The sequence below is a fragment of the Danio rerio genome, chromosome 23 (genome assembly GCF_052040795.2).
Source record: "Danio rerio strain M-AB ecotype USA chromosome 23, GRCz13ab, whole genome shotgun sequence".
Classification (NCBI taxonomy): Eukaryota; Metazoa; Chordata; class Actinopteri; order Cypriniformes; family Danionidae; genus Danio; species Danio rerio.
Window position 1 is genome coordinate 25,143,137 of NC_141043.1, and position 12,625 is coordinate 25,155,761.

At 37.6% G+C, this 12,625-nt stretch overlaps 1 protein-coding gene and 1 long non-coding RNA gene across 9 annotated transcripts in view; one reads left to right on the forward strand and one right to left on the reverse strand.

The window, feature by feature from the left end:
- LOC141380487 (uncharacterized) overlaps positions 1–12,625 on the forward strand; it is a 73,126-nt gene that overhangs the window by 45,710 nt on the left and 14,791 nt on the right. The window lies entirely within an intron of this gene.
- Positions 1–12,625, reverse strand: part of phc2a (polyhomeotic homolog 2a (Drosophila)) — a 63,304-nt gene that overhangs the window by 44,882 nt on the left and 5,797 nt on the right.

Here is a 12,625-nt window from a genome sequence, read left to right on the forward strand (position 1 = left end):
GTTTGAAACAAGTAAAGGGTAAGCAAATGATGACAGAATTTTCATTTTCGTGTGAACTGTCCATTAAACACTACTTTTAAGGTTTTCCTCTTACAGCCCGCTCACGCTCTGCATTTTTTTTATATAATCCTTAACGATTGTAGCAGGTCAGATTGTACGAACATGGCTCTCATGTCACACTCTCAGATGTCAGCTATCATAAAGTCAGACTGAACGACAATGAAGACAGGCAAAACACAAAAGAAAATGTAAACAATCTGTAGCAGCAATTTCACACACGGTGTGTCTCAGTAATAAAACCAGAAAGAAAAAAAACTGTTTTGACATTTCCTCGCTGTCATTTGAATTGTTGCATGGATTGCGTCATCAAATTCGCAGCTCCTATTGGTTCTTTGATTAATGCTCATCGCAGCTGTTGTCACACTGCAGAAAAGTGTCTACTGACACTGCCAGAACTTCATCTGAGGAAAAATCTAATGAGGCACTAATGTTGCTAGTTGTTTTTCAATGGGAAGCTTATAAAGAATGTATTTGTTAAATTTTATAATTTGTACAGAGCACGCCTAGATATGAAGTACTTACTAATCATCGTAATATTAAGACAAACAGGCTAGCACTGCTGTACATCACGATTTATTTTTTAAGGTAGGAATTCTCAGAACAACATCCCATAGAGCACATCTAGTCCATCGACACAATAGTGTTGAATTATGGAAGGTTATTCGATTTATGTTGCCGTTTCTGCCAGAGACCTATTGCTTGCATTGTTCACAATGTTATTTGCACTTGATAACGGAATTTTTGTTGTAAAAAGCAAGATGATGTCATTGCTTACAATCTTACAAATCAAATGAGACCACAAACTGTATAAAAAGTTATAGTTATAGTTACTGAAATCTAAACAAAGCAGTCGAGTATTTTGACATTTTGCAAATGCTCTCTGTGGTAGTCGGTAACTATCTTTCTATTTTGACTGATGGAGAATTTAGCCAATGGGTGCATGCTCTAAATATGGTGGCATTTATTCATCTATTGGACACGTTGTTTATTGCTCTCTGGCCACAGTCTTTGGCTCAGTGACCTGTCAATCATTACGTGAACATTGTACGTAATTTGACTGAGTGTCTTTATGAGTAAAATCCTAAATTTTAGACAATAGATCAGGCATTTACTTCACATTATCACTTATAAAACAAAATGATAAACATTACATTATTTGTTTTATACAGGACATGAAACATTCACAAACCTGTATTTTACTAGCAAAATGTACCAATTCACAGGTGCTGTCATCAAACAAATAGGTTTTCTAGCTTATTCAATTCACCTATAGTGCAGGTCTTTGGACTGTGGAGTAACCCCATGCGAAGACTGGGAGAACATGTAAACTCCACACAGAAACGCTAACTAAGTCAGCCGGGGCTTGAACCAGTGACCTTTTCGCTGTAAGGTGCTAAACACTAAGCAAGTATGAGTATTTAAAAATTCACTAAATTAATTTGTAGAATATTTTAAGACATTAGATGCAAATACCTTTAAATACCATCTGAAATGCTCTTCTAAAATGAGCATTTCTATCAGGCTCTTGTGTGTATGTTCAGTAATATCACTTTTATGACAAAGAATAAGACCTTTTCCTGGGGCCTCATGTATCAATGCTGCGCTTCACTAACAATGAAATGTACGTGAGAATGTGCGTTGGTCCGCGCCAACATCATGTCTGTTTGTTTTATTTCCATTGGCGACTCCAAGTATGTTAAATTGCACACTACAAAGTATCGCACCAACACATGTGAAAAACATTGCTATTAATTTATAATTGATAAAATGGGTTAATTGACACAATATATATATATATATATATATATATATATATATATATATATATATATATATATATATATATATATATTATTATTATTATTATTATTTTATTTTTATTTTTTTTAGGGATCAATGTGATTTTCTGGCCCACGATGATGACTGGCGTACTAGACATTTCAGATTTCAAAAAGCTTTCCACTTGGAGCTCTGTGCTGAGTTGGGTCCAAATTTATAAAGAGAGACAGTGAGGACGCTCCAAGGTGGCAGGGTGCGCGATAGGGGGCTTCTTGGTGAGTACTATATTTAAGGATATTATTCCAATTTTATTCCAGTAAGTTTTTATTTTATTTCATTAAGTGTAATTTTTTAACTGCATATCAGGAGACCGTGGTTATCCATTAAAGACATGGCTTTTAACCCCCTTAACAACCCACAAACTAACCAAGAGCGCAGATACAATGATGCCCATTCTCGCACTCGGTCAGTTGTAGAGCAGGCGATTGGGCAGTTAAATTACCAGTGGCGCTGCCTAGATAAGAGCGGAGGTGTGCTGTTTTACCACCCTAACAAAGTGTTCATCTAATACATCTGTGTCTCCCACAGACATGGATACTACTCCAGACTGTAAAGTGTTTCCCACAATTGAGGCAACTTTCTCCTCAAAAGGTGTTAGTTTAGCATCCCCTGTTCACCCTGTCTGTTCGGTCCACAATTTGACGGTGCACCGCTGTGCTCCTCTTAACCTGCACCTTTACATTGGACCTATCTTTTTTAATTTATTCACAGTGCGATTTTCAGACCCCACTGCGTTAACCGTGTTAAACTCTCCCATTCCAGAGGACAAACTTGCAAATAGTTTTTCTCTAGTCTACCTCTGATAGGAGCACCTCCAATTCATTTTCTGTGAAGTTTCTCTTCTTGCTTGCACTTACCATTGCTTTTTAATTTGGTTTTGCCAAAGTGGAGTCATTACCATATTTATATGGTGGGAGGAGGCAGGGAGGGGTTTTGCGCTCATGCACGTGCGCTCAGTTTCACGTTAATTCAGATGTACAAAGAGAATATGCCTGGGATTTCATACATCTGATTTTTTTTACTGCGTACGCATATTTACAGCTTCGTCTGTACGCAATGTTTTAGTATTAATTCAACGCAAGTTTTTGTACATGAGGCCCCTGGTCTTTAAAGTGAAATATCTCAACATAAACAAAGGAAATAAAGTTAATTTTCAATTGAAATTTCAGACGGCCCTTAAGAGATCTTTCCATCTGAACTTCATTTGAATATTTTTTAGATGATACAGAGAAAACAGAGAAGAGTAGCTTCCTTTTCTGGTCTTGTAATCCCACATATTTAAGTTTGTTTTGTGCGAATTAAAAGAAAAAGAGGACATCATCCAGTACCACAAACAGATTTTCTATTAGAATTGTCAGTAGAACACATTTGTGCAAATTGTTTGATCCCGCTTAACCTTCCATTAGATGTTGAATCTTTCAAGGGTGCACAAAAGCTTATTGCACTTAATTCTCCATTACCTTGACAGAGACTCGTCCTCTCTTTGTCCTTTTCTCCCTCCCTATCTCCTCTCATTATTTCCCTAGCTAGCACAGCACACTACACCACACATTATTCCACTCAATTTGCTCTCTAGTCTGCATTAGAGACCAGCTAACTCAACATCCAGTATCATCAGCAGCCCGCAAAACCCTCGCACTAAATTGAGTTACACTCGCTCAAGGCAAAAGAGCTTTCGGTCTAGCAAACGTGATGCAAAGTCTGTGCTGAACAATACAAATAGGATTACCTGAGCTGTAAACGATGAGGTTATACTGAGGTTTTCAGGTACAGATGGGTTATCAGGCCACATCAAACAAGTAGGTCTAACCCTCGGGGTGAATGACTGCAGATGGATGAGACACCTAATCTGTGCCTGTCTGGACAGGCCACAGCCAGGTTAAACCAGTCTGCTAGTATCATTGTAGCATAGCCATCAAAAGATGTTGAGTAACTGTTAAAACCAGTTGTGCATCTTGTCATGCATTTGTCATGCCATAAATTGACAGCTTGACTGAAGAGAGCTGATTAATGGATGGTCGCTCTTCTGAATGCTGCACATATGTGTATGCACATGTCCTGCATTCTGCACTAGCATTTTATACAGTTTGCTGTTTATAAACTGTTGTAAAGTGACTATAGGTGATTTATGATGGTAACTATTCATTAATTGTCAAGGATAATTAATGAGTGATAATATATATTGTCTTAACAAATGTGAATTATCAATAATAAATAGTTAATACATTTTATTATATGTTATTCATTTTTCTCAACCCAGGCTTATTCTGAAATCGTAGCTCTATGTACATTTCTGGAGAGTGCCAATTACATCCCAGGAGGTACAGTACATTATTTTTTTGTAGTTTTTGTTTTTGCAAATCCACCGGAGGTCACTGTGTGCGCTTATTGAGATTTCAAATTTCTCTCGCGAGTGCCATTCCCATCTGCTCTCTTCACGTAAATCCACCACAGGCCAACTGTCAACTGACTTACTGACTGACTGACGGACTGACTGATCGACCAATATCTCCTGCCACCCTCTTTTCTAAACCAAACCAACAGTGTTTTGAAAAGCAATCCAGAAAAGGAAGGCCCCCGTTTTTTCCCTGTGTTTTCAGATTTTACCATATTATTACCCTGTTATTTATTTGTTTATTTTATTTTTTGGCTTTTGTTTTTATCTTGCCCGCTTTCTGGAACTGTTTTTCGCCAGACTTGAACCCCATTGTCATAGTTAACACCTCTCTGTGTTTCAAGTTTGCCGACGTACACTGCAGCCATATGAACCTTCTGGCCACATAATTTACAATCTCCAGAACTGCTCATAGGGCTACCTTTTCAAAATAAACCTAATGATTTTTTAATACATTTTATATACTTTTTATAAAATAAATATTTTATAATATTTTAGAAATATTTTAGAAATATAATGTTTGATATTACATTGTTAAACATAAACTTTTTTTTTTTTTATAAAATATTGGATTAAAAAAAAACATTTAAAAAAATGCAAGATGTTGCCTCACAGCATGAAGGTTGCTAGTTCGAGCCTCAGTTGGGTCAGTTGGTGTTTCTGTGTGGAGTTTGCATGCATGTTCTCCCCGCGTTCGTGTGGGTTTCCTTCGGGTGCCCATGGCCACTCCTCTGGGTACATCCCAAGACATGATGTACAGGTGAATTGGGTAAGCTAAATTGTCCTTAGTTTATGAGTGTGAATGAGTGTGTATGGATGTTCCCCAGAGATGGGTTGCAGCTGGAAGGGCATCCTCTGCGTAAAACATTTGCTGGTTAAGTTGGTGGTTCATCCCGCATTGACGACCACGGATTAATAAAGGGACTAATCCGAAAAGAAAATGAATGAATGAATGAAAAAATGTATTATTAACAAGCATTATTAATTGTTGCAATTTCAATTATAATATATTTATGCATAATAGTAATAATAATAATAATAATAATAATAATAATAATAATAATAATATTAATTTCCCAGTATTGGGTTGCGGCTGGAAGAGCATCTGCTGCGATAAACTTATTATTATAATAATAAAAGAATCCAATTATATTATAAATAATCATTACCTAATCCTAGATTATCATGTGTTGTAAAATTCAGTTCCTTATGCATATTTAATCTGATTGAATTGAAACATGCAGTGTTGCCATTTTTCAGTTAAGAATTGTAAATAATAATATGACATATAATATATGTGTCCTAAAATGAGCGTGTCATGCTCTCCACTCTACTAGTTAAACTAACAGTCTCTCAGGATATTAGCTTCATCACAGAATGCTTGCTGTCAGTTTTGACACTTTTGGCCAAGTGTGAGTAAACACTAAAGTAATTAGGAGCTCCTGCCGGTAATGGATACTTCAGACGTGCAGTCACTTCCACATCTAACACTCGTTCTGTCACATTCAATAACACTCGCTCTGCAGCACAATAGCATATATCACACTCAAAGATTTCACTGCGGCAAAAGACCTTGACAAAACACGTTCACTTCACAATGTGCATGTTGAGCGTACATCAATGCCTGTTGTAAATCAGAGCTGCTAAAGAGCGACTGAACCTCCAGCTTGAGTGAATCAGGAAAAGAAACGTTCAGTAACTCTTTCTGTATCTTCATGCACCCTTTGCAATGACTCAATGAAGCAATTCTTCAGAACTTCAGATGAACCTTGCCAACATGTTAAAGCGAGAAATGTATCTCATCCTTGACAAGGCATAGTTCAGTCCTGCCAGAGCTCTCTCTTCTCTGGTATCCATCATCCTCCATGTTAGCCCATTCCCTCCATGTGGAGATTTGTGACCCTCATTTCCTTAAGATCCACCATAAAACTGCCGGCTTTGTCTGCAAGGGCCACGTCATTGTTGAACTGAAAAAGAATGAAATATGACCCTAGTCGCCTTGGTATCAGTGTGAAGAGCCTGACAGACGGGGGATTTCTCTGTCTGACTGAGTGTTTTTAGAGGAACTATAGTTTGCATGATATGGGATGACACGATTATGTCAGAAATTCAATTTTAGCACATGCAAATATCCAGGTGTTTCACAATCCATGTGCATGGAAATGGAGGACATTAATATACAGATGTTTGCATACTAAAATACTACCTTATCATCAGCGACGGCTGTGGGAACGTCTGTGGCGTAATTTCACAATGATTTGGGTTTCTGTGCTTTCAAAGCTATCATTTAAGAGGAAGCCATTAACATATAAATTAGGTGCTCACGAAGGCAGATAAATTGAAACAGTAGCATGGTTTTAGCCATTTTGCTGTTTTTTTATTCAGCCGAGTGCTCACAAGCTGGATGTGTATCATTTCTGATTATCAGGCGGAGTCCAAGCGTGAAATAAACTGGGTTTGAACATCAGTAACGCATTTCCTTCAAGGCACACAATCGTTAGCACCGTCTCATTATTATGTCTCAATCAGAAAAATAATGGCTTTAGTTGCACAGATCCACTTTAAAACTTATTTAAAACCCTCTTGAGAGGCATGCCACGTCTGATTTAGGCTTTTTAAATTTCAGCTTTCATGAGGTGAAAAAGTTTAGGCTGTTATATATAATCATGCTGCTGATACAAAAGTTTTCCATTTAAAATAGATCATTGAACTGCAATCTAATCTCTGGTGTGCACCAAATTTGTGAGCAAGGAATCTGAAACGATTGGTCTGGCCCCCTTTTGAACAAATTCTGTTCGACTAAAACATGAATGCAACATGGACTAAAAGTTATACAAATCTATTGCTGGATATGATGTCAAAAGATGTCATCATAAAAAGGACAAAATGCTTAAGCATATTGTCTTTTTTCTTCATAGCTTTAATGTTAGCCAATAAAGTTTCATAAAGACATCAGAACAGTTGATTACCCTTGAATGAACGAATCAATACTGTTATGAGTGTTCAGGAAAGCAAGTGAATGAAATAGATGTGGACGACAGCTACAGTTTTATCATATGGTGTGTTTTGGTATAACACATTTCATTCATTCATTTTCCTTCGGCTTAGTGCCTTATCTAGGTCACCACAGTGGAATGAACCACCAACTATACCAGCATATGGTTTACACAGCAAATGCCCTTTCAGCCACAACCTAGTAATAGGAAACATACACTCGTACATTCACACACTACAGCCAATTAAGTCTAATTCACTTATACTGCATGTCTTTGCACTGTGGGGGAGCCGGCGCACCCGGAGGAAACTAACGCAAACACAGAGAGAACATGCAAACTCCCCAAAGAAATGCTAACTGGTCCAGCCGGGATCCAAACCAGCGACCTTCTTGCTGTGAGGTGACAGTGCTAACCACTGAGCCACTGTGCTGCCTGGTATTACACATTGAAATATAAAAACCTTGTTTTCTCTCTCCTCCCATGATAATATGGTGTTAGATCAGTTCAAGAGTTCACACTTAGATATTGCTTGACAACTGTAAGCAGGTTTGGCATGCTGTCCCGGGAGAGAACCCTGAGCTCGGAGATAGTTGAGCCCAGGGCTCCCGCCAGGCCCATAGAGCATGTGAGGGGAGTACGAAATCAGATGGTTTTCGAGAGCTCCCCTTTTTTGTAAAGGAGAAAAGGAGGAGAAAGGGGGTGGATGGGGGGTTTCTTCGGAAAACGGAAATAAGGGAGTAATATGTAGATTGGCTAACTAATGAGTGTAGATAGGTGGCCAGCTGCAGTCAATTATATCACGTGCTCCTCTCGAAATTAGTTTAAAAACTTCACTAAGCAGAGTGTTGATGGACTTTTTGTTGCACAAGCAAATGGACATTATGAAAGCAATCTGATCAAAAGTTTTTAAAACAAGACCATTTACACTTAACATCGTCCACTTGTGATCGGGGTGATAAAAATGTATATTAATACAAAGTGTACAGTAAATGGAACCTGAGTCTTTTCTACAGAAAATATTATTTTTAATTTCTACCGAAAAATGTAATTCAAAATACATGAGAGTGAGTAAATAAGAGATTTTTTCATTTTCGTAATGATGAGCTATGCCTATAATTCAAACATAAAATGATTAGCTTGTCTATAACAGCTCAAAGATCCCCTCACACTGGGACTATAAATTACCGTCATCCTGCCAAAAGTGTGAGAGCCTTTCAGGCGGTATTCTTTCCCTTTGTCTCAGCTTAAAAAGGCTGCAGGCTGCAGCATACGTGTCCCTCACTGTTCAAACTCCCAGAGCCATAAAACTACATTACCACAGGGAAGGAATCAGAAACACAGATGCCCCAGAGACCATTCAGTTTACAGAGAAGCTCAAAGCCTTCAAGCCAGCGAGTTAATAATGGCAGAACACTGTTGAAAATTAGTTTTCTCTAAATTATACAATTTTAACAAAACAATAATAATTATAAAGATATTCCTTATTGACCCCATCCAAACAATGTCAGAATATAAGTCATATTTTCATGCAGTTGGAATTTGGGCTGGTTTGGAACAGTATAGCAGTTTTGGTATTCATAATGATAGGTCAGTATTTAGACAGGAAACAATGTTGGAGAGAGAGAGGGGATGGGATCGGGGGCAGAACCCAGGATGCCCAAAGCAAAATCACACTATATGTAGGTGCACTTGCCAGGATGCCATCAGTGCTGACTGGTAACTTTTATTGCAACTTAGGCTTATTCTGAATATGTAGCCCTACATACATTTCTAGAGATCGTGAATTATGTAGCCAGAAGTACGTATGGCTCCATTATGCCTTTAAAATGAATGCTATGGGGCGGTATGACGACGTTACTTTTCGCTTTTACCAGCTGACTGCTTACCTCCATATGCATGGCTCTCCATCTGTTACCGGTTTGCCCAGTTAGGAGTGCAGAGAGGAGTTGAACACGAAGACAGGGTTTGAGTTTGGTGAAAAATGGTTTAAATAACGGGTAAGACAAAAACAAAAGCCAAAAAATAAAATAAACAAGTAAATAACATCGTGAGAATGTTGTTAAATCTAAAAATGTGCTAAAATTCAGACAAGGGATCATTTTTTAAAACTGTCCGTTAGGTTTAGGGAAGTGGGTGGGCGGGTTTGTCTGTGCTTTTGAAAACACTATTGGTTGGGTTTAGGGAGGAAGGAAGGTGGATCAGTCAATTGATCAGTCAGTCAGTCATTCAGTAAGTCAGTTAGCCAGTCGACAGCAGCCTCTCACGAGAAAAATTTGAGATCTGAAAAAGCACACACAGTGGCCTTTGGTGGATTTGAGAAAAAAAAAAAGCAAAAAAATGTAGCTCCTGGGCTAAATTTGCCGCTCTTCAGAAATGTATATAGTGGTACGTTTTTAGAATGAGCCTGGATTGTTTTATTATGCACATTTTAAAAGCAAATAGCAAACAATAAACATGCAAAACACAAGTGTGCATAAACACTATACAGTTGAGATAAACAAAACAAACCTTCCTACTGCAAAGTCTGCTATCGTTGGTTTTAATTGTTGTTGATTTTTGGTCTGCACTTGAAAAAAAAATATTATTATTATTTTTTTTAGAGTGGTTGGTAAGATTTTGATCTTGAAATCATCACCTTAAACCTGCAAAACTGTCCTGAACTCTCCCCTATTTGCATAAGGATAAAGCATTCTGCAAATTAACCCCCCAAATAATTTTTTTCTTCAAAAAAGTCTGATAGTGGTTTACTTTTATTGATTGACTCCTCAGTTAAGACCAAACAATTAATTGTGAGAAAAATAAATGGCATTGATTGGCCCCACGCCAAACTCATATTATTGGCTTAGCCATACTATTGCACTGGTTGAAATGTTGTTAAGCTTTTATTTAGCTTGACATTGTGTAAATTTGGTTTTTGCATTACAAAACAACAAAAAAGTTCAAATATTTTAGCGGGTGTGCCATAGCAAATGGTTACTGGTGGTTTGCACTCATGGCTAAAACACCTGAGCAAACCTTGTTCCTGTGAAACACAAACACCTGTCAAAGCCATAGCCGTGAAGCTGTCAGGCAGTACTTAGCGAACAGGGAAGAAGAGATGACTGATCTTGTACGTAATGTTCGCCCTCAGAGTTCAACTGCCTTTTTGATCTTTGATTTACTTCAGTCTTAAGGTGAAAAGCCTAGAGTGTAACACAAGAAATGAAAAGTGACTGTAAATATTGAAAACACGAGAACCATGAAGCTTTTATGTGCTTTAAGAAACCTGTCACTGTAATTTGTCTGACAATGTCTAAAGATGTAACACTCATAAAATCAAATAGTGTTTTACCTCCGTATCTCCAAATTTGATAAGAACTGACAATGTCAGTTCTAATTAAAAGACGCTTGATTGACACATCTGCCACTATAGGGCTTTCCACCTTTGTGAAATAGTGTCATTGATAATAAACAATGACATCTCTTATCAAACGCACCGTTACATTTACCTATGAAGATACTGGAGCTATACTCAATATAAAATAAACATTAGGTGGAATAAAGAATGCTGACTTCTAAAATCTACTGATTGATAAAATAAAATATTTTAGATATGCAAACCAGTAAATGTGACAGTATTTTCACATTTTGGCAAAACCAAAAGTGATATACAGAATACAGAAGTTAAATATTTAGATATGGTAGCCTTATATAACCTAATAATGCCTGTTAGGTTATAGAGAAAACAGGATAGAATGTGGGCCAAATACCAGTGGTTTCTGCCACTGCTGGTGAAAAATCAAATCATTAATGCCCAAAGCATTGCCTTTCCAAAAAAAAAGGGAAAAAAGAGGAGATTTATGTCAAGCAGCTGTGTAGCTGTCGGCTGCTGAGCTGGAGAGCTGAGTGAGAGGGAGAGCAGGACGGAGAACACCTGGGCTGGTGCTCAGAGGCAGGCAAGAATCACTTTCATCTGGCTTGGCAGTGGTGGAGAGAGAAAGAGAGAGAGAGAGAGATAGAGAGAGAGAGAGAGAGAGAGAGTTGTCTGCACTCACTTCATACACTCTCAAACAGTTACTACAGGCTGTCAGCAGCTCTCACACATTCTCATTCAGACACCAGTCTGCTTTACTGAAAATAAGACTTTCTCTACTAGGAAAGTGAGACCTGTGCACATTCAGAAAACGATTTTACTCTTTATGCATTAGTTAGTGACGGTTCTCGAGTTTGGTATAGGCAATCAAAGAGTGCTGATCATAGTTTTCTCGATTTGCCAGGCTCTCAGTCTTACACCATTACACTACTATGCGGTGACAGTCTTTCTTTTTGAAAGTCTGTCCTTTTGACACAACTGAATAGGTCAAACACTTAGGGCCCTATCATACATCTGGCGCAATGTGACGCAAGGCGTGATGCAATTGTTGTTTGCTAGTTTCAGCTTGGCGCAAGAGTCGTTTTGACGTTTTGCACCACATTGTTTAAATAGCAAATGCATTTGCACTCATATGTTCGCCCATAGGCATTCTGGTCTAAAAAGGGAGGCGTGTTGAGGTGTGTTGCTGGCGCGTTGCTATTTTGAGAAACTAGATTTTTCAATCTACTAGAACAAAGCGAGTCTATTGTCCAGCGCTGAGCTTGTTAGTTGTGCACCTCGCTTACACACTCCTTAATACACACAAGATGTAGAGCAATACGCAAATATCTTTACATATGCAAAAGAATAAAAATATAAAGGATATATATAAAGGATTTAATAAGGATATATATAGGATATAAATATAAAGGATTAAAATATTACAAAGCATATTATTTTCTAGCCTACATAAATATAAAAACCATACTTTAATGCCTTTTTCATCTCGGGGGCTTTTTCAGTTTAGTTGTGACAATTAGCTTTTGTATAATGTTATTAATATTAGCAGTACTGTCATTATATCCATATTTATATTTATTTTATCAAAAACAAGCTTAGATTTGTCCACCTGTCAGGTTTGAGACCATATGGGGCACAGCATGTGTATTTGTATATAATTTTTTTGACCACGCTTTGTTTTTATTGTTCATTTATTCGTTTGCTGGAAATTAGAACTGAATTTAGAAATAGTTTTGAAACAAATCTTTGCGCTTAACAAACTAAAGTAATTATTTATAGGCTAATTGATGTCTGTGCGTAAGGTTTCCATATCCACGAGAGCGAAAGTGAAAGTAGATAATAAGATGCCTTATCTGTCATTCTCGCGCTGCAGATGTTCTCTTTAACTGTTTTTTTTGCTAGTGAAACGCTCAGTTTTTCCACTTTGATTGGACTCTGATTGGTTTATTCTCAAAACACACGTATAACTTATTAAGAAAATAA